General features: G+C 53.3%; 9 non-coding genes across 9 annotated transcripts; all 9 read right to left on the bottom strand.

The window, feature by feature from the left end:
- Nucleotides 1-2,438: 2,438 nt before the first annotated feature.
- Nucleotides 2,439-2,519, bottom strand: LOC130843146 (small nucleolar RNA SNORD115). The gene has a single exon (XR_009050753.1). It is a non-coding gene; the product is annotated as a small nucleolar RNA SNORD115 (small nucleolar RNA).
- A 2,540-nt stretch (nucleotides 2,520-5,059) lies between these two features.
- On the bottom strand, nucleotides 5,060-5,140 carry LOC130843147 (small nucleolar RNA SNORD115). The gene has a single exon (XR_009050754.1). It is a non-coding gene; the product is annotated as a small nucleolar RNA SNORD115 (small nucleolar RNA).
- Nucleotides 5,141-7,680: 2,540 nt separating this feature from the next.
- LOC130843110 (small nucleolar RNA SNORD115) lies at nucleotides 7,681-7,761 on the bottom strand. The gene has a single exon (XR_009050716.1). It is a non-coding gene; the product is annotated as a small nucleolar RNA SNORD115 (small nucleolar RNA).
- Nucleotides 7,762-10,301: 2,540 nt separating this feature from the next.
- LOC130843149 (small nucleolar RNA SNORD115) lies at nucleotides 10,302-10,382 on the bottom strand. Its single transcript, XR_009050756.1, has one exon. It is a non-coding gene; the product is annotated as a small nucleolar RNA SNORD115 (small nucleolar RNA).
- Nucleotides 10,383-12,922: 2,540 nt separating this feature from the next.
- Nucleotides 12,923-13,003, bottom strand: LOC130843151 (small nucleolar RNA SNORD115). Its single transcript, XR_009050757.1, has one exon. It is a non-coding gene; the product is annotated as a small nucleolar RNA SNORD115 (small nucleolar RNA).
- Nucleotides 13,004-15,543: 2,540 nt separating this feature from the next.
- LOC130843111 (small nucleolar RNA SNORD115) lies at nucleotides 15,544-15,624 on the bottom strand. The gene has a single exon (XR_009050718.1). It is a non-coding gene; the product is annotated as a small nucleolar RNA SNORD115 (small nucleolar RNA).
- A 2,540-nt stretch (nucleotides 15,625-18,164) lies between these two features.
- Nucleotides 18,165-18,245, bottom strand: LOC130843152 (small nucleolar RNA SNORD115). Its single transcript, XR_009050758.1, has one exon. It is a non-coding gene; the product is annotated as a small nucleolar RNA SNORD115 (small nucleolar RNA).
- Nucleotides 18,246-20,785: 2,540 nt separating this feature from the next.
- Nucleotides 20,786-20,866, bottom strand: LOC130843153 (small nucleolar RNA SNORD115). Its single transcript, XR_009050759.1, has one exon. It is a non-coding gene; the product is annotated as a small nucleolar RNA SNORD115 (small nucleolar RNA).
- Nucleotides 20,867-23,405: 2,539 nt separating this feature from the next.
- On the bottom strand, nucleotides 23,406-23,486 carry LOC130843123 (small nucleolar RNA SNORD115). The gene has a single exon (XR_009050730.1). It is a non-coding gene; the product is annotated as a small nucleolar RNA SNORD115 (small nucleolar RNA).
- Between the last annotated feature and the right edge of the window lie 1,837 nt (nucleotides 23,487-25,323).

Consider the following 25,323-nt stretch of genomic DNA (forward strand, 5'->3'; position numbering starts at 1 on the left):
AATCCAGGTGCTGGGCCAAGGCTCATGTTGATTGCCCCAGGGAACATAGACCAAACACAGATGATCTTCCTTTCCCTGGGGACGATGTTTGCCAAGAGGTGAGAAGGACAGCTGTGAGCACTCCAATTCCATGCTAGATGCATTGGTGGACATGTGTGATACACGTTCTTACATCAAATGATGCTGCAAGAAATACTTGCAGCAATACATCCAGGAACACAGTGCCCAAATGTACCTCCACGTAGAGACAGGAGCACATAGCTGAAACCCATACAAACAGCTCTTTACATAGATTCCTTTATGCCTCCCTTCCTCCATAATGCTCTAGATCCCTCCCTTTTGAACCCCGTCCTTGGCTTCCTCCCTCCTTCCTTCCATACTTACAAAGATGAAGGGATGAGTGAACAGTTGGATCAAAGCCAACCTATGTACCTTCAAAGTGTCAGGGGTGGATGAAATAACAGGTAGCTCTATGTCTCCCCAGGGAAGGACAAGCCTCATGGATCCTTCAAGTGGCACAAGGCCTGGTGCAAGGGTTGCTTGCCAGGAACAACATGGAGGATGTGTCAGGGCGAACGGAGACATTCCTCTGGTCCCCACCCTGGTCTGGGAAAGAGTGTTCTGGGCAATGTCGCACTCGGCTTGTCCATGTGCACAACACCCTGACAACGAGGCCTTGAGGCCCCACACAGTGGACACTCACAGGAGCTGGAGGGAGCTCTCTTGGTGGTCAGCGGCTTCCGTAGAGGAAGGCCTCCCCAGGAGATGCCTCAGGCCTATATCTGTATGCTGTACCCCCCCAGCAGATGCCTCAGGCCTATATCTGTATGCTATACCCATGAAAGGCTCTGTTCAAAATAACTGGCCTATCTGAGGGCCCACGATCCCTTGCAGAGACCTGGGAAACCCCAGTCGAGCAAGGTAACCGCCCTTCAGCTCGCACAAGAGCCAAGAGTATCTACCTGCCAAGTCCCTGATGAAGGGTCCTTGTTGCCACTCATCATGTCCAGGCCTGGAACCAGATCCTCCCAAACAACGCTTCTTGGAAGTCACTAAAGCAGACCCCACAACTGACCATATGCCCAGTAAATGATCGTGCATTGCCTCGACATGCACAGAGATCTGTGTGGTTGTTCCCCAGGGCACCACGGAAGGAAATGGTGCCTCCATGTTCAGTCTTACTAGAATTCAGGTCGAACGAGTTGATTTTCAGGACCTGCCATGTGCTCCGGTGGATGGGGTGCCACGTCAAGCATTCCTCCTTGGGGAGCACAGAGATTCCCAAACAGGACACCTTTCTTCTGTGGCAGCGTACCCCCCTGTGCCCTTTGCAAGGCCACCAAACAACAGCCAGGCAGCTACTCCCTCCTCAGCCCAAATCCCAGGGCCAACGCTCCCCTTCAGGGAAACAGGGCCGCACGATGGACATGATCCCAGGATGCCCATGGGCTCTGCAAACGTTCATGGAGGAATGGACACCCAGAAGGCTTTTGTCCCCTTGGGTGGACTCTCTGAGAAACCAGTGGCTTCCAGAGAGGAAGTCCACCCCAGGAGAAGCTATGGTCCTGTGTGTGCACGCAGACCCCATCAGAGGCCCCATTTGGATCAAATGGTTCCAACAACGCAGTGTGATCCCTGACAGGGTCCTGGCACAACCCCATTGAAGACCAGGGCATGTCCTTCAGCCCTTGAAATAACGAGCAGCATCCTGCTTCCAAGCACCTGAGGATGGGCTCATGCCTGCCTCTCCCATCTCTAGGCATGGGGCATGAGCCTTCCCTACTGACAGGTTTTGGGAAGCCATAAAGCACACACCACAAGGGACCATCCCCTCAGTTGGGGAGCATACTCTGGCCCTAGGTGCACGGAGATCTCTACAGAGGTTCCGCCTGGGGCCAAGGAAGAAAACACTGCGTCTATGTGCTCTCGGACTAGAATACAGCTCTAACGAAGGCATGTGAGTGCACAAGATGTGAGCCCATACATTTGGGGCAACAGCAGACATTCCTCCTTGGTAGGAAGGAGGGTTCCAAAAGACTACCCTGTACTGGCTGCTGCAACAGGGGCCAGCCCATAGTTCAAAATTTTCTGGGGCCTCTAGGTAGCAAGAAAATGAGCCACACACTGCGAAACATTCTGGCTGTGGTGAGTCCATTCCAGAGGCGTTGCCTGAAACATGAAATTCAGAGAAGAAAGGCTTAAGGAAAGACTCCCCCCATGGCCTCATAACATGTGTGCCCTGGCACTAGGGAGCAGGATAAAAAACCAAAGGCAGCAACAGGTCTTGGCTACGTGGAAGCCTCCTAGACTCGGAGGAGTCTCAAGGGATTTCGTCGAGGGAGAGGGTGCTCCAACACCCACACGCACACCCACACCCACACCCAGGGCTCTGGAATGGACCAAAAACCCACACCATCCTGCCCCTCGATACCTCCGGTAGGCCTCAGCGTAATCCTATTGAGCATGAGTTTTTGGTCATCAGCTCTCTTCAGGACCATATGAGTTGTCATCATCAACCCAACCAAGGCACTCCTCACTCACCTGCACCCTGCCACCTGCAAAGGCTTATCTCAGATGCTTCCTGGAAAGAAGGATGCTAGAAGGGATGTGCCATTCGGTCTAATCCAGGTGCTGGGCCAAGGCTCATGTTGATTGCCCCAGGGAACATAGACCAAACACAGATGATCTTCCTTTCCCTGGGGACGATGTTTGCCAAGAGGTGAGAAGGACAGCTGTGAGCACTCCAATTCCATGCTAGATGCATTGGTGGACATGTGTGATACACGTTCTTACATCAAATGATGCTGCAAGAAATACTTGCAGCAATACATCCAGGAACACAGTGCCCAAATGTACCTCCACGTAGAGACAGGAGCACATAGCTGAAACCCATACAAACAGCTCTTTACATAGATTCCTTTATGCCTCCCTTCCTCCATAATGCTCTAGATCCCTCCCTTTTGAACCCCGTCCTTGGCTTCCTCCCTCCTTCCTTCCATACTTACAAAGATGAAGGGATGAGTGAACAGTTGGATCAAAGCCAACCTATGTACCTTCAAAGTGTCAGGGGTGGATGAAATAACAGGTAGCTCTATGTCTCCCCAGGGAAGGACAAGCCTCATGGATCCTTCAAGTGGCACAAGGCCTGGTGCAAGGGTTGCTTGCCAGGAACAACATGGAGGATGTGTCAGGGCGAACGGAGACATTCCTCTGGTCCCCACCCTGGTCTGGGAAAGAGTGTTCTGGGCAATGTCGCACTCGGCTTGTCCATGTGCACAACACCCTGACAACGAGGCCTTGAGGCCCCACACAGTGGACACTCACAGGAGCTGGAGGGAGCTCTCTTGGTGGTCAGCGGCTTCCGTAGAGGAAGGCCTCCCCAGGAGATGCCTCAGGCCTATATCTGTATGCTGTACCCCCCCAGCAGATGCCTCAGGCCTATATCTGTATGCTATACCCATGAAAGGCTCTGTTCAAAATAACTGGCCTATCTGAGGGCCCACGATCCCTTGCAGAGACCTGGGAAACCCCAGTCGAGCAAGGTAACCGCCCTTCAGCTCGCACAAGAGCCAAGAGTATCTACCTGCCAAGTCCCTGATGAAGGGTCCTTGTTGCCACTCATCATGTCCAGGCCTGGAACCAGATCCTCCCAAACAACGCTTCTTGGAAGTCACTAAAGCAGACCCCACAACTGACCATATGCCCAGTAAATGATCGTGCATTGCCTCGACATGCACAGAGATCTGTGTGGTTGTTCCCCAGGGCACCACGGAAGGAAATGGTGCCTCCATGTTCAGTCTTACTAGAATTCAGGTCGAACGAGTTGATTTTCAGGACCTGCCATGTGCTCCGGTGGATGGGGTGCCACGTCAAGCATTCCTCCTTGGGGAGCACAGAGATTCCCAAACAGGACACCTTTCTTCTGTGGCAGCGTACCCCCCTGTGCCCTTTGCAAGGCCACCAAACAACAGCCAGGCAGCTACTCCCTCCTCAGCCCAAATCCCGGGGCCAACGCTCCCCTTCAGGGAAACAGGGCCGCACGATGGACATGATCCCAGGATGCCCATGGGCTCTGCAAACGTTCATGGAGGAATGGACACCCAGAAGGCTTTTGTCCCCTTGGGTGGACTCTCTGAGAAACCAGTGGCTTCCAGAGAGGAAGTCCACCCCAGGAGAAGCTATGGTCCTGTGTGTGCACGCAGACCCCATCAGAGGCCCCATTTGGATCAAATGGTTCCAACAACGCAGTGTGATCCCTGACAGGGTCCTGGCACAACCCCATTGAAGACCAGGGCATGTCCTTCAGCCCTTGAAATAACGAGCAGCATCCTGCTTCCAAGCACCTGAGGATGGGCTCATGCCTGCCTCTCCCATCTCTAGGCATGGGGCATGAGCCTTCCCTACTGACAGGTTTTGGGAAGCCATAAAGCACACACCACAAGGGACCATCCCCTCAGTTGGGGAGCATACTCTGGCCCTAGGTGCACGGAGATCTCTACAGAGGTTCCGCCTGGGGCCAAGGAAGAAAACACTGCGTCTATGTGCTCTCGGACTAGAATACAGCTCTAACGAAGGCATGTGAGTGCACAAGATGTGAGCCCATACATTTGGGGCAACAGCAGACATTCCTCCTTGGTAGGAAGGAGGGTTCCAAAAGACTACCCTGTACTGGCTGCTGCAACAGGGGCCAGCCCATAGTTCAAAATTTTCTGGGGCCTCTAGGTAGCAAGAAAATGAGCCACACACTGCGAAACATTCTGGCTGTGGTGAGTCCATTCCAGAGGCGTTGCCTGAAACATGAAATTCAGAGAAGAAAGGCTTAAGGAAAGACTCCCCCCATGGCCTCATAACATGTGTGCCCTGGCACTAGGGAGCAGGATAAAAAACCAAAGGCAGCAACAGGTCTTGGCTACGTGGAAGCCTCCTAGACTCGGAGGAGTCTCAAGGGATTTCGTCGAGGGAGAGGGTGCTCCAACACCCACACGCACACCCACACCCACACCCAGGGCTCTGGAATGGACCAAAAACCCACACCATCCTGCCCCTCGATACCTCCGGTAGGCCTCAGCGTAATCCTATTGAGCATGAGTTTTTGGTCATCAGCTCTCTTCAGGACCATATGAGTTGTCATCATCAACCCAACCAAGGCACTCCTCACTCACCTGCACCCTGCCACCTGCAAAGGCTTATCTCAGATGCTTCCTGGAAAGAAGGATGCTAGAAGGGATGTGCCATTCGGTCTAATCCAGGTGCTGGGCCAAGGCTCATGTTGATTGCCCCAGGGAACATAGACCAAACACAGATGATCTTCCTTTCCCTGGGGACGATGTTTGCCAAGAGGTGAGAAGGACAGCTGTGAGCACTCCAATTCCATGCTAGATGCATTGGTGGACATGTGTGATACACGTTCTTACATCAAATGATGCTGCAAGAAATACTTGCAGCAATACATCCAGGAACACAGTGCCCAAATGTACCTCCACGTAGAGACAGGAGCACATAGCTGAAACCCATACAAACAGCTCTTTACATAGATTCCTTTATGCCTCCCTTCCTCCATAATGCTCTAGATCCCTCCCTTTTGAACCCCGTCCTTGGCTTCCTCCCTCCTTCCTTCCATACTTACAAAGATGAAGGGATGAGTGAACAGTTGGATCAAAGCCAACCTATGTACCTTCAAAGTGTCAGGGGTGGATGAAATAACAGGTAGCTCTATGTCTCCCCAGGGAAGGACAAGCCTCATGGATCCTTCAAGTGGCACAAGGCCTGGTGCAAGGGTTGCTTGCCAGGAACAACATGGAGGATGTGTCAGGGCGAACGGAGACATTCCTCTGGTCCCCACCCTGGTCTGGGAAAGAGTGTTCTGGGCAATGTCGCACTCGGCTTGTCCATGTGCACAACACCCTGACAACGAGGCCTTGAGGTCCCACACAGTGGACACTCACAGGAGCTGGAGGGAGCTCTCTTGGTGGTCAGCGGCTTCCGTAGAGGAAGGCCTCCCCAGGAGATGCCTCAGGCCTATATCTGTATGCTGTACCCCCCCAGCAGATGCCTCAGGCCTATATCTGTATGCTATACCCATGAAAGGCTCTGTTCAAAATAACTGGCCTATCTGAGGGCCCACGATCCCTTGCAGAGACCTGGGAAACCCCAGTCGAGCAAGGTAACCGCCCTTCAGCTCGCACAAGAGCCAAGAGTATCTACCTGCCAAGTCCCTGATGAAGGGTCCTTGTTGCCACTCATCATGTCCAGGCCTGGAACCAGATCCTCCCAAACAACGCTTCTTGGAAGTCACTAAAGCAGACCCCACAACTGACCATATGCCCAGTAAATGATCGTGCATTGCCTCGACATGCACAGAGATCTGTGTGGTTGTTCCCCAGGGCACCACGGAAGGAAATGGTGCCTCCATGTTCAGTCTTACTAGAATTCAGGTCGAACGAGTTGATTTTCAGGACCTGCCATGTGCTCCGGTGGATGGGGTGCCACGTCAAGCATTCCTCCTTGGGGAGCACAGAGATTCCCAAACAGGACACCTTTCTTCTGTGGCAGCGTACCCCCCTGTGCCCTTTGCAAGGCCACCAAACAACAGCCAGGCAGCTACTCCCTCCTCAGCCCAAATCCCGGGGCCAACGCTCCCCTTCAGGGAAACAGGGCCGCACGATGGACATGATCCCAGGATGCCCATGGGCTCTGCAAACGTTCATGGAGGAATGGACACCCAGAAGGCTTTTGTCCCCTTGGGTGGACTCTCTGAGAAACCAGTGGCTTCCAGAGAGGAAGTCCACCCCAAGAGAAGCTATGGTCCTGTGTGTGCACTCAGACCCCATCAGAGGCCCCATTTGGATCAAATGGTTCCAACAACGCAGTGTGATCCCTGACAGGGTCCTGGCACAACCCCATTGAAGACCAGGGCATGTCCTTCAGCCCTTGAAATAACGAGCAGCATCCTGCTTCCAAGCACCTGAGGATGGGCTCATGCCTGCCTCTCCCATCTCTAGGCATGGGGCATGAGCCTTCCCTACTGACAGGTTTTGGGAAGCCATAAAGCACACACCACAAGGGACCATCCCCTCAGTTGGGGAGCATACTCTGGCCCTAGGTGCACGGAGATCTCTACAGAGGTTCCGCCTGGGGCCAAGGAAGAAAACACTGCGTCTATGTGCTCTCGGACTAGAATACAGCTCTAACGAAGGCATGTGAGTGCACAAGATGTGAGCCCATACATTTGGGGCAACAGCAGACATTCCTCCTTGGTAGGAAGGAGGGTTCCAAAAGACTACCCTGTACTGGCTGCTGCAACAGGGGCCAGCCCATAGTTCAAAATTTTCTGGGGCCTCTAGGTAGCAAGAAAATGAGCCACTCACTGCGAAACATTCTGGCTGTGGTGAGTCCATTCCAGAGGCGTTGCCTGAAACATGAAATTCAGAGAAGAAAGGCTTAAGGAAAGACTCCCCCCATGGCCTCAGAACATGTGTGCCCTGGCACTAGGGAGCAGGATAAAAAACCAAAGGCAGCAACAGGTCTTGGCTACGTGGAAGCCTCCTAGACTCGGAGGAGTCTCAAGGGATTTCGTCGAGGGAGAGGGTGCTCCAACACCCACACGCACACCCACACCCACACCCAGGGCTCTGGAATGGACCAAAAACCCACACCATCCTGCCCCTCGATACCTCCGGTAGGCCTCAGCGTAATCCTATTGAGCATGAGTTTTTGGTCATCAGCTCTCTTCAGGACCATATGAGTTGTCATCCTCAACCCAACCAAGGCACTCCTCACTCACCTGCACCCTGCCACCTGCAAAGGCTTATCTCAGATGCTTCCTGGAAAGAAGGATGCTAGAAGGGATGTGCCATTCGGTCTAATCCAGGTGCTGGGCCAAGGCTCATGTTGATTGCCCCAGGGAACATAGACCAAACACAGATGATCTTCCTTTCCCTGGGGACGATGTTTGCCAAGAGGTGAGAAGGACAGCTGTGAGCACTCCAATTCCATGCTAGATGCATTGGTGGACATGTGTGATACACGTTCTTACATCAAATGATGCTGCAAGAAATACTTGCAGCAATACATCCAGGAACACAGTGCCCAAATGTACCTCCACGTAGAGACAGGAGCACATAGCTGAAACCCATACAAACAGCTCTTTACATAGATTCCTTTATGCCTCCCTTCCTCCATAATGCTCTAGATCCCTCCCTTTTGAACCCCGTCCTTGGCTTCCTCCCTCCTTCCTTCCATACTTACAAAGATGAAGGGATGAGTGAACAGTTGGATCAAAGCCAACCTATGTACCTTCAAAGTGTCAGGGGTGGATGAAATAACAGGTAGCTCTATGTCTCCCCAGGGAAGGACAAGCCTCATGGATCCTTCAAGTGGCACAAGGCCTGGTGCAAGGGTTGCTTGCCAGGAACAACATGGAGGATGTGTCAGGGCGAACGGAGACATTCCTCTGGTCCCCACCCTGGTCTGGGAAAGAGTGTTCTGGGCAATGTCGCACTCGGCTTGTCCATGTGCACAACACCCTGACAACGAGGCCTTGAGGTCCCACACAGTGGACACTCACAGGAGCTGGAGGGAGCTCTCTTGGTGGTCAGCGGCTTCCGTAGAGGAAGGCCTCCCCAGGAGATGCCTCAGGCCTATATCTGTATGCTGTACCCCCCCAGCAGATGCCTCAGGCCTATATCTGTATGCTATACCCATGAAAGGCTCTGTTCAAAACAACTGGCCTATCTGAGGGCCCACGATCCCTTGCAGAGACCTGGGAAACCCCAGTCGAGCAAGGTAACCGCCCTTCAGCTCGCACAAGAGCCAAGAGTATCTACCTGCCAAGTCCCTGATGAAGGGTCCTTGTTGCCACTCATCATGTCCAGGCCTGGAACCAGATCCTCCCAAACAACGCTTCTTGGAAGTCACTAAAGCAGACCCCACAACTGACCATATGCCCAGTAAATGATCGTGCATTGCCTCGACATGCACAGAGATCTGTGTGGTTGTTCCCCAGGGCACCACGGAAGGAAATGGTGCCTCCATGTTCAGTCTTACTAGAATTCAGGTCGAACGAGTTGATTTTCAGGACCTGCCATGTGCTCCGGTGGATGGGGTGCCACGTCAAGCATTCCTCCTTGGGGAGCACAGAGATTCCCAAACAGGACACCTTTCTTCTGTGGCAGCGTACCCCCCTGTGCCCTTTGCAAGGCCACCAAACAACAGCCAGGCAGCTACTCCCTCCTCAGCCCAAATCCCGGGGCCAACGCTCCCCTTCAGGGAAACAGGGCCGCACGATGGACATGATCCCAGGATGCCCATGGGCTCTGCAAACGTTCATGGAGGAATGGACACCCAGAAGGCTTTTGTCCCCTTGGGTGGACTCTCTGACAAACCAGTGGCTTCCAGAGAGGAAGTCCACCCCAGGAGAAGCTATGGTCCTGTGTGTGCACGCAGACCCCATCAGAGGCCCCATTTGGATCAAATGGTTCCAACAACGCAGTGTGATCCCTGACAGGGTCCTGGCACAACCCCATTGAAGACCAGGGCATGTCCTTCAGCCCTTGAAATAACGAGCAGCATCCTGCTTCCAAGCACCTGAGGATGGGCTCATGCCTGCCTCTCCCATCTCTAGGCATGGGGCATGAGCCTTCCCTACTGACAGGTTTTGGGAAGCCATAAAGCACACACCACAAGGGACCATCCCCTCAGTTGGGGAGCATACTCTGGCCCTAGGTGCACGGAGATCTCTACAGAGGTTCCGCCTGGGGCCAAGGAAGAAAACACTGCGTCTATGTGCTCTCGGACTAGAATACAGCTCTAACGAAGGCATGTGAGTGCACAAGATGTGAGCCCATACATTTGGGGCAACAGCAGACATTCCTCCTTGGTAGGAAGGAGGGTTCCAAAAGACTACCCTGTACTGGCTGCTGCAACAGGGGCCAGCCCATAGTTCAAAATTTTCTGGGGCCTCTAGGTAGCAAGAAAATGAGCCACTCACTGCGAAACATTCTGGCTGTGGTGAGTCCATTCCAGAGGCGTTGCCTGAAACATGAAATTCAGAGAAGAAAGGCTTAAGGAAAGACTCCCCCCATGGCCTCAGAACATGTGTGCCCTGGCACTAGGGAGCAGGATAAAAAACCAAAGGCAGCAACAGGTCTTGGCTACGTGGAAGCCTCCTAGACTCGGAGGAGTCTCAAGGGATTTCGTCGAGGGAGAGGGTGCTCCAACACCCACACGCACACCCACACCCACACCCAGGGCTCTGGAATGGACCAAAAACCCACACCATCCTGCCCCTCGATACCTCCGGTAGGCCTCAGCGTAATCCTATTGAGCATGAGTTTTTGGTCATCAGCTCTCTTCAGGACCATATGAGTTGTCATCATCAACCCAACCAAGGCACTCCTCACTCACCTGCACCCTGCCACCTGCAAAGGCTTATCTCAGATGCTTCCTGGAAAGAAGGATGCTAGAAGGGATGTGCCATTCGGTCTAATCCAGGTGCTGGGCCAAGGCTCATGTTGATTGCCCCAGGGAACATAGACCAAACACAGATGATCTTCCTTTCCCTGGGGACGATGTTTGCCAAGAGGTGAGAAGGACAGCTGTGAGCACTCCAATTCCATGCTAGATGCATTGGTGGACATGTGTGATACACGTTCTTACATCAAATGATGCTGCAAGAAATACTTGCAGCAATACATCCAGGAACACAGTGCCCAAATGTACCTCCACGTAGAGACAGGAGCACATAGCTGAAACCCATACAAACAGCTCTTTACATAGATTCCTTTATGCCTCCCTTCCTCCATAATGCTCTAGATCCCTCCCTTTTGAACCCCGTCCTTGGCTTCCTCCCTCCTTCCTTCCATACTTACAAAGATGAAGGGATGAGTGAACAGTTGGATCAAAGCCAACCTATGTACCTTCAAAGTGTCAGGGGTGGATGAAATAACAGGTAGCTCTATGTCTCCCCAGGGAAGGACAAGCCTCATGGATCCTTCAAGTGGCACAAGGCCTGGTGCAAGGGTTGCTTGCCAGGAACAACATGGAGGATGTGTCAGGGCGAACGGAGACATTCCTCTGGTCCCCACCCTGGTCTGGGAAAGAGTGTTCTGGGCAATGTCGCACTCGGCTTGTCCATGTGCACAACACCCTGACAACGAGGCCTTGAGGCCCCACACAGTGGACACTCACAGGAGCTGGAGGGAGCTCTCTTGGTGGTCAGCGGCTTCCGTAGAGGAAGGCCTCCCCAGGAGATGCCTCAGGCCTATATCTGTATGCTGTACCCCCCCAGCAGATGCCTCAGGCCTATATCTGTATGCTATACCCATGAAAGGCTCTGTTCAAAACAACTGGCCTATCTGAGGGCCCACGATCCCTTGCAGAGACCTGGGAAACCCCAGTCGAGCAAGGTAACCGCCCTTCAGCTCGCACAAGAGCCAAGAGTATCTACCTGCCAAGTCCCTGATGAAGGGTCCTTGTTGCCACTCATCATGTCCAGGCCTGGAACCAGATCCTCCCAAACAACGCTTCTTGGAAGTCACTAAAGCAGACCCCACAACTGACCATATGCCCAGTAAATGATCGTGCATTGCCTCGACATGCACAGAGATCTGTGTGGTTGTTCCCCAGGGCACCACGGAAGGAAATGGTGCCTCCATGTTCAGTCTTACTAGAATTCAGGTCGAACGAGTTGATTTTCAGGACCTGCCATGTGCTCCGGTGGATGGGGTGCCACGTCAAGCATTCCTCCTTGGGGAGCACAGAGATTCCCAAACAGGACACCTTTCTTCTGTGGCAGCGTACCCCCCTGTGCCCTTTGCAAGGCCACCAAACAACAGCCAGGCAGCTACTCCCTCCTCAGCCCAAATCCCAGGGCCAACGCTCCCCTTCAGGGAAACAGGGCCGCACGATGGACATGATCCCAGGATGCCCATGGGCTCTGCAAACGTTCATGGAGGAATGGACACCCAGAAGGCTTTTGTCCCCTTGGGTGGACTCTCTGACAAACCAGTGGCTTCCAGAGAGGAAGTCCACCCCAGGAGAAGCTATGGTCCTGTGTGTGCACGCAGACCCCATCAGAGGCCCCATTTGGATCAAATGGTTCCAACAACGCAGTGTGATCCCTGACAGGGTCCTGGCACAACCCCATTGAAGACCAGGGCATGTCCTTCAGCCCTTGAAATAACGAGCAGCATCCTGCTTCCAAGCACCTGAGGATGGGCTCATGCCTGCCTCTCCCATCTCTAGGCATGGGGCATGAGCCTTCCCTACTGACAGGTTTTGGGAAGCCATAAAGCACACACCACAAGGGACCATCCCCTCAGTTGGGGAGCATACTCTGGCCCTAGGTGCACGGAGATCTCTACAGAGGTTCCGCCTGGGGCCAAGGAAGAAAACACTGCGTCTATGTGCTCTCGGACTAGAATACAGCTCTAACGAAGGCATGTGAGTGCACAAGATGTGAGCCCATACATTTGGGGCAACAGCAGACATTCCTCCTTGGTAGGAAGGAGGGTTCCAAAAGACTACCCTGTACTGGCTGCTGCAACAGGGGCCAGCCCATAGTTCAAAATTTTCTGGGGCCTCTAGGTAGCAAGAAAATGAGCCACACACTGCGAAACATTCTGGCTGTGGTGAGTCCATTCCAGAGGCGTTGCCTGAAACATGAAATTCAGAGAAGAAAGGCTTAAGGAAAGACTCCCCCCATGGCCTCATAACATGTGTGCCCTGGCACTAGGGAGCAGGATAAAAAACCAAAGGCAGCAACAGGTCTTGGCTACGTGGAAGCCTCCTAGACTCGGAGGAGTCTCAAGGGATTTCGTCGAGGGAGAGGGTGCTCCAACACCCACACGCACACCCACACCCACACCCAGGGCTCTGGAATGGACCAAAAACCCACACCATCCTGCCCCTCGATACCTCCGGTAGGCCTCAGCGTAATCCTATTGAGCATGAGTTTTTGGTCATCAGCTCTCTTCAGGACCATATGAGTTGTCATCATCAACCCAACCAAGGCACTCCTCACTCACCTGCACCCTGCCACCTGCAAAGGCTTATCTCAGATGCTTCCTGGAAAGAAGGATGCTAGAAGGGATGTGCCATTCGGTCTAATCCAGGTGCTGGGCCAAGGCTCATGTTGATTGCCCCAGGGAACATAGACCAAACACAGATGATCTTCCTTTCCCTGGGGACGATGTTTGCCAAGAGGTGAGAAGGACAGCTGTGAGCACTCCAATTCCATGCTAGATGCATTGGTGGACATGTGTGATACACGTTCTTACATCAAATGATGCTGCAAGAAATACTTGCAGCAATACATCCAGGAACACAGTGCCCAAATGTACCTCCACGTAGAGACAGGAGCACATAGCTGAAACCCATACAAACAGCTCTTTACATAGATTCCTTTATGCCTCCCTTCCTCCATAATGCTCTAGATCCCTCCCTTTTGAACCCCGTCCTTGGCTTCCTCCCTCCTTCCTTCCATACTTACAAAGATGAAGGGATGAGTGAACAGTTGGATCAAAGCCAACCTATGTACCTTCAAAGTGTCAGGGGTGGATGAAATAACAGGTAGCTCTATGTCTCCCCAGGGAAGGACAAGCCTCATGGATCCTTCAAGTGGCACAAGGCCTGGTGCAAGGGTTGCTTGCCAGGAACAACATGGAGGATGTGTCAGGGCGAACGGAGACATTCCTCTGGTCCCCACCCTGGTCTGGGAAAGAGTGTTCTGGGCAATGTCGCACTCGGCTTGTCCATGTGCACAACACCCTGACAACGAGGCCTTGAGGTCCCACACAGTGGACACTCACAGGAGCTGGAGGGAGCTCTCTTGGTGGTCAGCGGCTTCCGTAGAGGAAGGCCTCCCCAGGAGATGCCTCAGGCCTATATCTGTATGCTGTACCCCCCCAGCAGATGCCTCAGGCCTATATCTGTATGCTATACCCATGAAAGGCTCTGTTCAAAATAACTGGCCTATCTGAGGGCCCACGATCCCTTGCAGAGACCTGGGAAACCCCAGTCGAGCAAGGTAACCGCCCTTCAGCTCGCACAAGAGCCAAGAGTATCTACCTGCCAAGTCCCTGATGAAGGGTCCTTGTTGCCACTCATCATGTCCAGGCCTGGAACCAGATCCTCCCAAACAACGCTTCTTGGAAGTCACTAAAGCAGACCCCACAACTGACCATATGCCCAGTAAATGATCGTGCATTGCCTCGACATGCACAGAGATCTGTGTGGTTGTTCCCCAGGGCACCACGGAAGGAAATGGTGCCTCCATGTTCAGTCTTACTAGAATTCAGGTCGAACGAGTTGATTTTCAGGACCTGCCATGTGCTCCGGTGGATGGGGTGCCACGTCAAGCATTCCTCCTTGGGGAGCACAGAGATTCCCAAACAGGACACCTTTCTTCTGTGGCAGCGTACCCCCCTGTGCCCTTTGCAAGGCCACCAAACAACAGCCAGGCAGCTACTCCCTCCTCAGCCCAAATCCCGGGGCCAACGCTCCCCTTCAGGGAAACAGGGCCGCACGATGGACATGATCCCAGGATGCCCATGGGCTCTGCAAACGTTCATGGAGGAATGGACACCCAGAAGGCTTTTGTCCCCTTGGGTGGACTCTCTGAGAAACCAGTGGCTTCCAGAGAGGAAGTCCACCCCAAGAGAAGCTATGGTCCTGTGTGTGCACTCAGACCCCATCAGAGGCCCCATTTGGATCAAATGGTTCCAACAACGCAGTGTGATCCCTGACAGGGTCCTGGCACAACCCCATTGAAGACCAGGGCATGTCCTTCAGCCCTTGAAATAACGAGCAGCATCCTGCTTCCAAGCACCTGAGGATGGGCTCATGCCTGCCTCTCCCATCTCTAGGCATGGGGCATGAGCCTTCCCTACTGACAGGTTTTGGGAAGCCATAAAGCACACACCACAAGGGACCATCCCCTCAGTTGGGGAGCATACTCTGGCCCTAGGTGCACGGAGATCTCTACAGAGGTTCCGCCTGGGGCCAAGGAAGAAAACACTGCGTCTATGTGCTCTCGGACTAGAATACAGCTCTAACGAAGGCATGTGAGTGCACAAGATGTGAGCCCATACATTTGGGGCAACAGCAGACATTCCTCCTTGGTAGGAAGGAGGGTTCCAAAAGACTACCCTGTACTGGCTGCTGCAACAGGGGCCAGCCCATAGTTCAAAATTTTCTGGGGCCTCTAGGTAGCAAGAAAATGAGCCACTCACTGCGAAACATTCTGGCTGTGGTGAGTCCATTCCAGAGGCGTTGCCTGAAACATGAAATTCAGAGAAGAAAGGCTTAAGGAAAGACTCCCCCCATGGCCTCAGAACATGTGTGCCCTGGCACTAGGGAGCAGGATAAAAAACCAAAGGCAGCAACAGGTCTTGGCTACGTGGAAGCCTCCTAGACTCGGAGGAGTCTCAAGGGATTTCGTCGAGGGAGAGGGTGCTCCAACACCCACACGCACACCCACACCCACACCCAGGGCTCTGGAATGGACCAAAAACCCACACCATCCTGCCCCTCGATACCTCCGGTAGGCCTCAGCGTAATCCTATTGAGCATGAGTTTTTGGTCATCAGCTCTCTTCAGGACCATATGAGTTGTCATCCTCAACCCAACCAAGGCACTCCTCACTCACCTGCACCCTGCCACCTGCAAAGGCTTATCTCAGATGCTTCCTGGAAAGAAGGATGCTAGAAGGGATGTGCCATTCGGTCTAATCCAGGTGCTGGGCCAAGGCTCATGTTGATTGCCCCAGGGAACATAGACCAAACACAGATGATCTTCCTTTCCCTGGGGACGATGTTTGCCAAGAGGTGAGAAGGACAGCTGTGAGCACTCCAATTCCATGCTAGATGCATTGGTGGACATGTGTGATACACGTTCTTACATCAAATGATGCTGCAAGAAATACTTGCAGCAATACATCCAGGAACACAGTGCCCAAATGTACCTCCACGTAGAGACAGGAGCACATAGCTGAAACCCATACAAACAGCTCTTTACATAGATTCCTTTATGCCTCCCTTCCTCCATAATGCTCTAGATCCCTCCCTTTTGAACCCCGTCCTTGGCTTCCTCCCTCCTTCCTTCCATACTTACAAAGATGAAGGGATGAGTGAACAGTTGGATCAAAGCCAACCTATGTACCTTCAAAGTGTCAGGGGTGGATGAAATAACAGGTAGCTCTATGTCTCCCCAGGGAAGGACAAGCCTCATGGATCCTTCAAGTGGCACAAGGCCTGGTGCAAGGGTTGCTTGCCAGGAACAACATGGAGGATGTGTCAGGGCGAACGGAGACATTCCTCTGGTCCCCACCCTGGTCTGGGAAAGAGTGTTCTGGGCAATGTCGCACTCGGCTTGTCCATGTGCACAACACCCTGACAACGAGGCCTTGAGGTCCCACACAGTGGACACTCACAGGAGCTGGAGGGAGCTCTCTTGGTGGTCAGCGGCTTCCGTAGAGGAAGGCCTCCCCAGGAGATGCCTCAGGCCTATATCTGTATGCTGTACCCCCCCAGCAGATGCCTCAGGCCTATATCTGTATGCTATACCCATGAAAGGCTCTGTTCAAAACAACTGGCCTATCTGAGGGCCCACGATCCCTTGCAGAGACCTGGGAAACCCCAGTCGAGCAAGGTAACCGCCCTTCAGCTCGCACAAGAGCCAAGAGTATCTACCTGCCAAGTCCCTGATGAAGGGTCCTTGTTGCCACTCATCATGTCCAGGCCTGGAACCAGATCCTCCCAAACAACGCTTCTTGGAAGTCACTAAAGCAGACCCCACAACTGACCATATGCCCAGTAAATGATCGTGCATTGCCTCGACATGCACAGAGATCTGTGTGGTTGTTCCCCAGGGCACCACGGAAGGAAATGGTGCCTCCATGTTCAGTCTTACTAGAATTCAGGTCGAACGAGTTGATTTTCAGGACCTGCCATGTGCTCCGGTGGATGGGGTGCCACGTCAAGCATTCCTCCTTGGGGAGCACAGAGATTCCCAAACAGGACACCTTTCTTCTGTGGCAGCGTACCCCCCTGTGCCCTTTGCAAGGCCACCAAACAACAGCCAGGCAGCTACTCCCTCCTCAGCCCAAATCCCGGGGCCAACGCTCCCCTTCAGGGAAACAGGGCCGCACGATGGACATGATCCCAGGATGCCCATGGGCTCTGCAAACGTTCATGGAGGAATGGACACCCAGAAGGCTTTTGTCCCCTTGGGTGGACTCTCTGACAAACCAGTGGCTTCCAGAGAGGAAGTCCACCCCAGGAGAAGCTATGGTCCTGTGTGTGCACGCAGACCCCATCAGAGGCCCCATTTGGATCAAATGGTTCCAACAACGCAGTGTGATCCCTGACAGGGTCCTGGCACAACCCCATTGAAGACCAGGGCATGTCCTTCAGCCCTTGAAATAACCAGCAGCATCCTGCTTCCAAGCACCTGAGGATGGGCTCATGCCTGCCTCTCCCATCTCTAGGCATGGGGCATGAGCCTTCCCTACTGACAGGTTTTGGGAAGCCATAAAGCACACACCACAAGGGACCATCCCCTCAGTTGGGGAGCATACTCTGGCCCTAGGTGCACGGAGATCTCTACAGAGGTTCCGCCTGGGGCCAAGGAAGAAAACACTGCGTCTATGTGCTCTCGGACTAGAATACAGCTCTAACGAAGGCATGTGAGTGCACAAGATGTGAGCCCATACATTTGGGGCAACAGCAGACATTCCTCCTTGCTAGGAAGGAGGGTTCCAAAAGACTACCCTGTACTGGCTGCTGCAACAGGGGCCAGCCCATAGTTCAAAATTTTCTGGGGCCTCTAGGTAGCAAGAAAATGAGCCACTCACTGCGAAACATTCTGGCTGTGGTGAGTCCATTCCAGAGGCGTTGCCTGAAACATGAAATTCAGAGAAGAAAGGCTTAAGGAAAGACTCCCCCCATGGCCTCAGAACATGTGTGCCCTGGCACTAGGGAGCAGGATAAAAAACCAAAGGCAGCAACAGGTCTTGGCTACGTGGAAGCCTCCTAGACTCGGAGGAGTCTCAAGGGATTTCGTCGAGGGAGAGGGTGCTCCAACACCCACACGCACACCCACACCCACACCCAGGGCTCTGGAATGGACCAAAAACCCACACCATCCTGCCCCTCGATACCTCCGGTAGGCCTCAGCGTAATCCTATTGAGCATGAGTTTTTGGTCATCAGCTCTCTTCAGGACCATATGAGTTGTCATCATCAACCCAACCAAGGAACTCCTCACTCACCTGCACCCTGCCACCTGCAAAGGCTTATCTCAGATGCTTCCTGGAAAGAAGGATGCTAGAAGGGATGTGCCATTCGGTCTAATCCAGGTGCTGGGCCAAGGCTCATGTTGATTGCCCCAGGGAACATAGACCAAACACAGATGATCTTCCTTTCCCTGGGGACGATGTTTGCCAAGAGGTGAGAAGGACAGCTGTGAGCACTCCAATTCCATGCTAGATGCATTGGTGGACATGTGTGATACACGTTCTTACATCAAATGATGCTGCAAGAAATACTTGCAGCAATACATCCAGGAACACAGTGCCCAAATGTACCTCCACGTAGAGACAGGAGCACATAGCTGAAACCCATACAAACAGCTCTTTACATAGATTCCTTTATGCCTCCCTTCCTCCATAATGCTCTAGATCCCTCCCTTTTGAACCCCGTCCTTGGCTTCCTCCCTCCTTCCTTCCATACTTACAAAGATGAAGGGATGAGTGAACAGTTGGATCAAAGCCAACCTATGTACCTTCAAAGTGTCAGGGGTGGATGAAATAACAGGTAGCTCTATGTCTCCCCAGGGAAGGACAAGCCTCATGGATCCTTCAAGTGGCACAAGGCCTGGTGCAAGGGTTGCTTGCCAGGAACAACATGGAGGATGTGTCAGGGCGAACGGAGACATTCCTCTGGTCCCCACCCTGGTCTGGGAAAGAGTGTTCTGGGCAATGTCGCACTCGGCTTGTCCATGTGCACAACACCCTGACAACGAGGCCTTGAGGTCCCACACAGTGGACACTCACAGGAGCTGGAGGGAGCTCTCTTGGTGGTCAGCGGCTTCCGTAGAGGAAGGCCTCCCCAGGAGATGCCTCAGGCCTATATCTGTATGCTGTACCCCCCCAGCAGATGCCTCAGGCCTATATCTGTATGCTATACCCATGAAAGGCTCTGTTCAAAACAACTGGCCTATCTGAGGGCCCACGATCCCTTGCAGAGACCTGGGAAACCCCAGTCGAGCAAGGTAACCACCCGTCAGCTCGCACAAGAGCCAAGAGTATCTACCTGCCAGGTCCCTGATGAAGGGTCCTTGTTGCCACTCATCATGTCCAGGCCTGGAACCAGATCCTCCCAAACAACGCTTCTTGGAAGTCACTAAAGCAGACCCCACAACTGACCATATGCCCAGTAAATGATCGTGCATTGCCTCGACATGCACAGAGATCTGTGTGGTTGTTCCCCAGGGCACCACGGAAGGAAATGGTGCCTCCATGTTCAGTCTTACTAGAATTCAGGTCGAACGAGTTGATTTTCAGGACCTGCCATGTGCTCCGGTGGATGGGGTGCCACGTCAAGCATTCCTCCTTGGGGAGCACAGAGATTCCCAAACAGGACACCTTTCTTCTGTGGCAGCGTACCCCCCTGTGCCCTTTGCAAGGCCACCAAACAACAGCCAGGCAGCTACTCCCTCCTCAGCCCAAATCCCGGGGCCAACGCTCCCCTTCAGGGAAACAGGGCCGCACGATGGACATGATCCCAGGATGCCCATGGGCTCTGCAAACGTTCATGGAGGAATGGACACCCAGAAGGCTTTTGTCCCCTTGGGTGGACTCTCTGACAAACCAGTGGCTTCCAGAGAGGAAGTCCACCCCAGGAGAAGCTATGGTCCTGTGTGTGCACGCAGACCCCATCAGAGGCCCCATTTGGATCAAATGGTTCCAACAACGCAGTGTGATCCCTGACAGGGTCCTGGCACAACCCCATTGAAGACCAGGGCATGTCCTTCAGCCCTTGAAATAACGAGCAGCATCCTGCTTCCAAGCACCTGAGGATGGGCTCATGCCTGCCTCTCCCATCTCTAGGCATGGGGCATGAGCCTTCCCTACTGACAGGTTTTGGGAAGCCATAAAGCACACACCACAAGGGACCATCCCCTCAGTTGGGGAGCATACTCTGGCCCTAGGTGCACGGAGATCTCTACAGAGGTTCCGCCTGGGGCCAAGGAAGAAAACACTGCGTCTATGTGCTCTCGGACTAGAATACAGCTCTAACGAAGGCATGTGAGTGCACAAGATGTGAGCCCATACATTTGGGGCAACAGCAGACATTCCTCCTTGGTAGGAAGGAGGGTTCCAAAAGACTACCCTGTACTGGCTGCTGCAACAGGGGCCAGCCCATAGTTCAAAATTTTCTGGGGCCTCTAGGTAGCAAGAAAATGAGCCACTCACTGCGAAACATTCTGGCTGTGGTGAGTCCATTCCAGAGGCGTTGCCTGAAACATGAAATTCAGAGAAGAAAGGCTTAAGGAAAGACTCCCCCCATGGCCTCAGAACATGTGTGCCCTGGCACTAGGGAGCAGGATAAAAAACCAAAGGCAGCAACAGGTCTTGGCTACGTGGAAGCCTCCTAGACTCGGAGGAGTCTCAAGGGATTTCGTCGAGGGAGAGGGTGCTCCAGCACCCACACGCACACCCACACCCACACCCAGGGCTCTGGAATGGACCAAAAACCCACACCATCCTGCCCCTCGATACCTCCGGTAGGCCTCAGCGTAATCCTATTGAGCATGAGTTTTTGGTCATCAGCTCTCTTCAGGACCATATGAGTTGTCATCATCAACCCAACCGAGGCACTCCTCACTCACCTGCACCCTGCCACCTGCAAAGGCTTATCTCAGATGCTTCCTGGAAAGAAGGATGCTAGAAGGGATGTGCCATTCGGTCTAATCCAGGTGCTGGGCCAAGGCTCATGTTGATTGCCCCAGGGAACATAGACCAAACACAGATGATCTTCCTTTCCCTGGGGACGATGTTTGCCAAGAGGTGAGAAGGACAGCTGTGAGCACTCCAATTCCATGCTAGATGCATTGGTGGACATGTGTGATACACGTTCTTACATCAAATGATGCTGCAAGAAATACTTGCAGCAATACATCCAGGAACACAGTGCCCAAATGTACCTCCACGTAGAGACAGGAGCACATAGCTGAAACCCATACAAACAGCTCTTTACATAGATTCCTTTATGCCTCCCTTCCTCCATAATGCTCTAGATCCCTCCCTTTTGAACCCTGTCCTTGGCTTCCTCCCTCCTTCCTTCCATACTTACAAAGATGAAGGGATGAGTGAACAGTTGGATCAAAGCCAACCTATGTACCTTCAAAGTGTCAGGGGTGGATGAAATAACAGGTAGCTCTATGTCTCCCCAGGGAAGGACAAGCCTCATGGATCCTTCAAGTGGCACAAGGCCTGGTGCAAGGGTTGCTTGCCAGGAACAACATGGAGGATGTGTCAGGGCGAACGGAGACATTCCTCTGGTCCCCACCCTGGTCTGGGAAAGAGTGTTCTGGGCAATGTCGCACTCGGCTTGTCCATGTGCACAACACCCTGACAACGAGGCCTTGAGGCCCCACACAGTGGACACTCACAGGAGCTGGAGGGAGCTCTCTTGTTGGTCAGCGGCCTCCGTAGAGGAAGGCCTCCCCAGGAGATGCCTCAGGCCTATATCTGTATGCTGTACCCCCCCAGCAGATGCCTCAGGGCTATATCTGTATGCTGTACCCATGAAAGGCCCTGTCCAAAACAACTGGCCTATCTGAGGGCCCACGATCCCTTGCAGAGACCTGGGAAACCCCAGTCCAGCAAGGTAACCACCCTTCAGCTCGCACAAGAGCCAAAAGCATCTACCTACCAAGTCCCTGATGAAGGGTCCTTGTTGCCACTCATCATGTCCAGGCCTGGAACCAGATCCTCTCATACAACGCTTCTTGGAAGTCACTAAAGCAGACCCCACAACTGACCATATGCCCAGTAAATGATTGTGCATTGCCTCGACATGCACAGAGATCTGTGTGGTTGTTCCCCAGGGCACCTCCGAAGGAAATGTTGCCCCCATGTTCAGTGTTACTAGAATTCATGTCGAACGAGTTGATTTTCAGGACCTGCCATGTGCTCCGGTGGATGGGGTGCCACGTCAAGCATTACTCCTTGGGGAGCACAGAGATTCCCAAACAGGACACCTTTCTTCTGTGGCAGCGTACCCCCCTGTGCCCTTTGCAAGGCCACCAAACAACAGCCAGGCAGCTACTCCCTCCTCAGCCCAAATCCCGGGGCCAACGCCCCCTTCAGGGAAACAGGGCCGCACGATGGACATGATCCCAGGATGCCCAAGGGCTCTGCAAACGTTCATGGAGGAATGGACTCCCAGACGGCTTTCGTCCTCTGGAGGGGGCTCTCTGACAAACCAGTGGCTTCGAGAGAGGAAGTCCACCCCAGGAGAAGCTATGGTCCTGTGTGTGCACGCAGACCCCAGCAGAGGCCCCTTTTGGATCAAAGGGTTCCAACAACGCAGTGTGATCCCTAACAGGGTCCTGTCACAACCCCATTGAAGACCAGGGCATGTCCTTCAGCCCTTGAAATAACCAGCAGCATCCTGCTTCCAAGCACCTGAGGATGGGCTCATGCCTGACTCTCCCATCTCTAGGCATGGGGCATGAGCCTTCCCTACTGACAGGTTTTGGGAAGCCATAAAGCACACACCACAAGGGACCATCCCCTCAGTTGGGGAGCATACTCTGGCCCTAGGTGCACGGAGATCTCTACAGATGTTCCGCCTGGGGCCAAGGAAGAAAACACTGCGTCTATGTGCTCTCGGACTAGAATACAGCTCTAACGAAGGCATGTGAGTGCACAAGATGTGAGCCCATACATTTGGGGCAACAGCAGACATTCCTCCTTGGTAGGAAGGAGGGTTCCAAAAGACTACCCTGTACTGGCTGCTGCAACAGGGGCCAGCCCATAGTTCAAAATTTTCTGGGGCCTCCAGGTAGCAACAAAATGAGCCACACACTGCGAAACATTCTGGCTGTGGTGAGTCCATTCCAGAGGCATTGCCTGAAACATGAAATTCAGAGAAGAAAGGCTTAAGGAAAGACTCCCCCCATGGCCTCAGAACATGTGTGCCCTGGCACTAGGGAGCAGGATAAAAAACCAAAGGCAGCAACAGGTCTTGGCTACGTGGAAGCCTCCTAGACTCGGAGGAGTCTCAAGGGATTTCGTCGAGGGAGAGGGTGCTCCAACACCCACACGCACACCCACACCCACACCCAGGGCTCTGGAATGGACCAAAAACCCACACCATCCTGCCCCTCGATACCTCCGGTAGGCCTCAGCGTAATCCTATTGAGCATGAGTTTTTGGTCATCAGCTCTCTTCAGGACCATATGAGTTGTCATCATCGACCCAACCGAGGCACTCCTCACTCACCTGCACACTGCCACCTGAAAAGGCTTATCTCAGATGCTTCCTGGAAAGAAGGATGCCTGAAGGGATGTGCCATTGGGTCTAATCCAGGTGCTGGGCCAAGGCTCATGTTGATTGCCCCAGGGAACATAGACCAAACACAGATGATCTTCCTTTCCCTGGGGACGATGTTTGCCAAGAGGTGAGAGGGACAGCTGTGAGCACTCCAATTCCATGCTAGATGCATTGGGGGACATGTGTGATACACGTTCATACATCAAATGATGCTGCAAGAAATACCTGCAGCAATACATCCAGGAACACAGTGCCCAAATGTACCTCCGTGTAGAGACAGGAGCACATAGCTGAAACCCATACAAACAGCTTTCTACATAGATTCCTTTATGCCTCCCTTCCTCCATAATGCTCTAGCTCCCTCCCTTTTGACCCCCGTCCTTGGCTTCCTCCCTCCTTCCTTCCATACTTACAAAGATGAAGGGATGAGTGAACAGGTGGATCAAAGCCAACCTATTTACCTTCAAAGTGTCAGGGATGGATGAAATAACAGGTACCTCTATGTCTCCCCAGGGAAGGACAAGCCTCATGGATCCTTCAAGTGGCACAAGGCCTGGTGCCAGGGTTGCTTTGCGGGGACAACATGGAGCATGTGTCAGGGCGAACGGAGACATTCCTCTGGTCCCCACCCTGGTCTGGGAAAGAGTCTTCTGGGCATGTCGCACTTGGCTTGTCCATGTGCACAGCACCCTGACAACGAGGCCTTGAGGTCCCACACAGTGGACACTCACAGGATCTGGAGGGAGCTTTCTTGGTGGTCAGCGGCTTCTGTAGAGGAAGGCCTCCCCAGGAGATGCCTCAGGCCTCTATCTGTATGCTGTACCCATGAAAGGCCCTGTCCAAAACAACTGGCCTATCTGAGGGCCCACGATCCCTTGCAGAGACCTGGGAAACCCCAGTCCAGCAAGGTAACCACCCTTCAGCTCGCACAAGAGCCAAGAGCATCTACCTACCAAGTCCCTGATGAAGGGTCCTTGTTGCCACTCATCATTTCCATACCTGAAATCAGATCCTCCCACACAACGCTTCTTGGAAGTCTCTAAAGCAGACCCCACACCTGACCATATGCCCAGTAAAGGATCGTGCATTGCCTCGACATGCACAGAGATCTGTGTGGTTGTTCCCCAGGGCGCCACGGAAGGAAATGGTGCCTCCATGTTCAGTCTTACTAGAATTCATGTCGAAAGAGTTGATTTTCAGGACCCACCATGTGCTCCGGTGGATGGGGTGCCACGTCAAGCATTCCTCTTTGGGGAGCACAGAGATTCCCAAACAGGACACCTTTCTTCTGTGGCAGCGTACCCCCCTGTGCCCTTTGCAAGGCCACCAAACAACAGCCAGGCAGCTACTCCCTCCTCAGCCCAAATCCCGGGGCCAACGCTCCCCTTCAGGGAAACAGGGCCGCACGATGGACATGATCCCAGGATGCCCAAGGGCTCTGCAATCGTTCATGGAGGAATGGACACCCAGACGGCTTTTGTCCTCTGGAGGGGGCTCTCTGACAAACCAGTGGCTTCCAGAGAGGAAGTCCACCCCAGGAGAAGCTATGGTCCTGTGTGTGCACGCAGACCCCATCAGAGGCCCCTTTTGGATCAAATGGTTCCAACAACGCAGTGTGATCCCTAACAGGGTCCTGTCACAACCCCATTGAAGACCAGGGCATGTCCTTCAGCCCTTGAAATAACCAGCAGCATCCTGCTTCCAAGCACCTGAGGATGGGCTCATGCCTGACTCTCCCATCTCTAGGCAAGGGCCATGAGCCTT

This window comes from Hippopotamus amphibius, unplaced genomic scaffold (assembly GCF_030028045.1).
Source record: "Hippopotamus amphibius kiboko isolate mHipAmp2 unplaced genomic scaffold, mHipAmp2.hap2 scaffold_175, whole genome shotgun sequence".
Classification (NCBI taxonomy): domain Eukaryota; kingdom Metazoa; phylum Chordata; class Mammalia; order Artiodactyla; family Hippopotamidae; genus Hippopotamus; species Hippopotamus amphibius.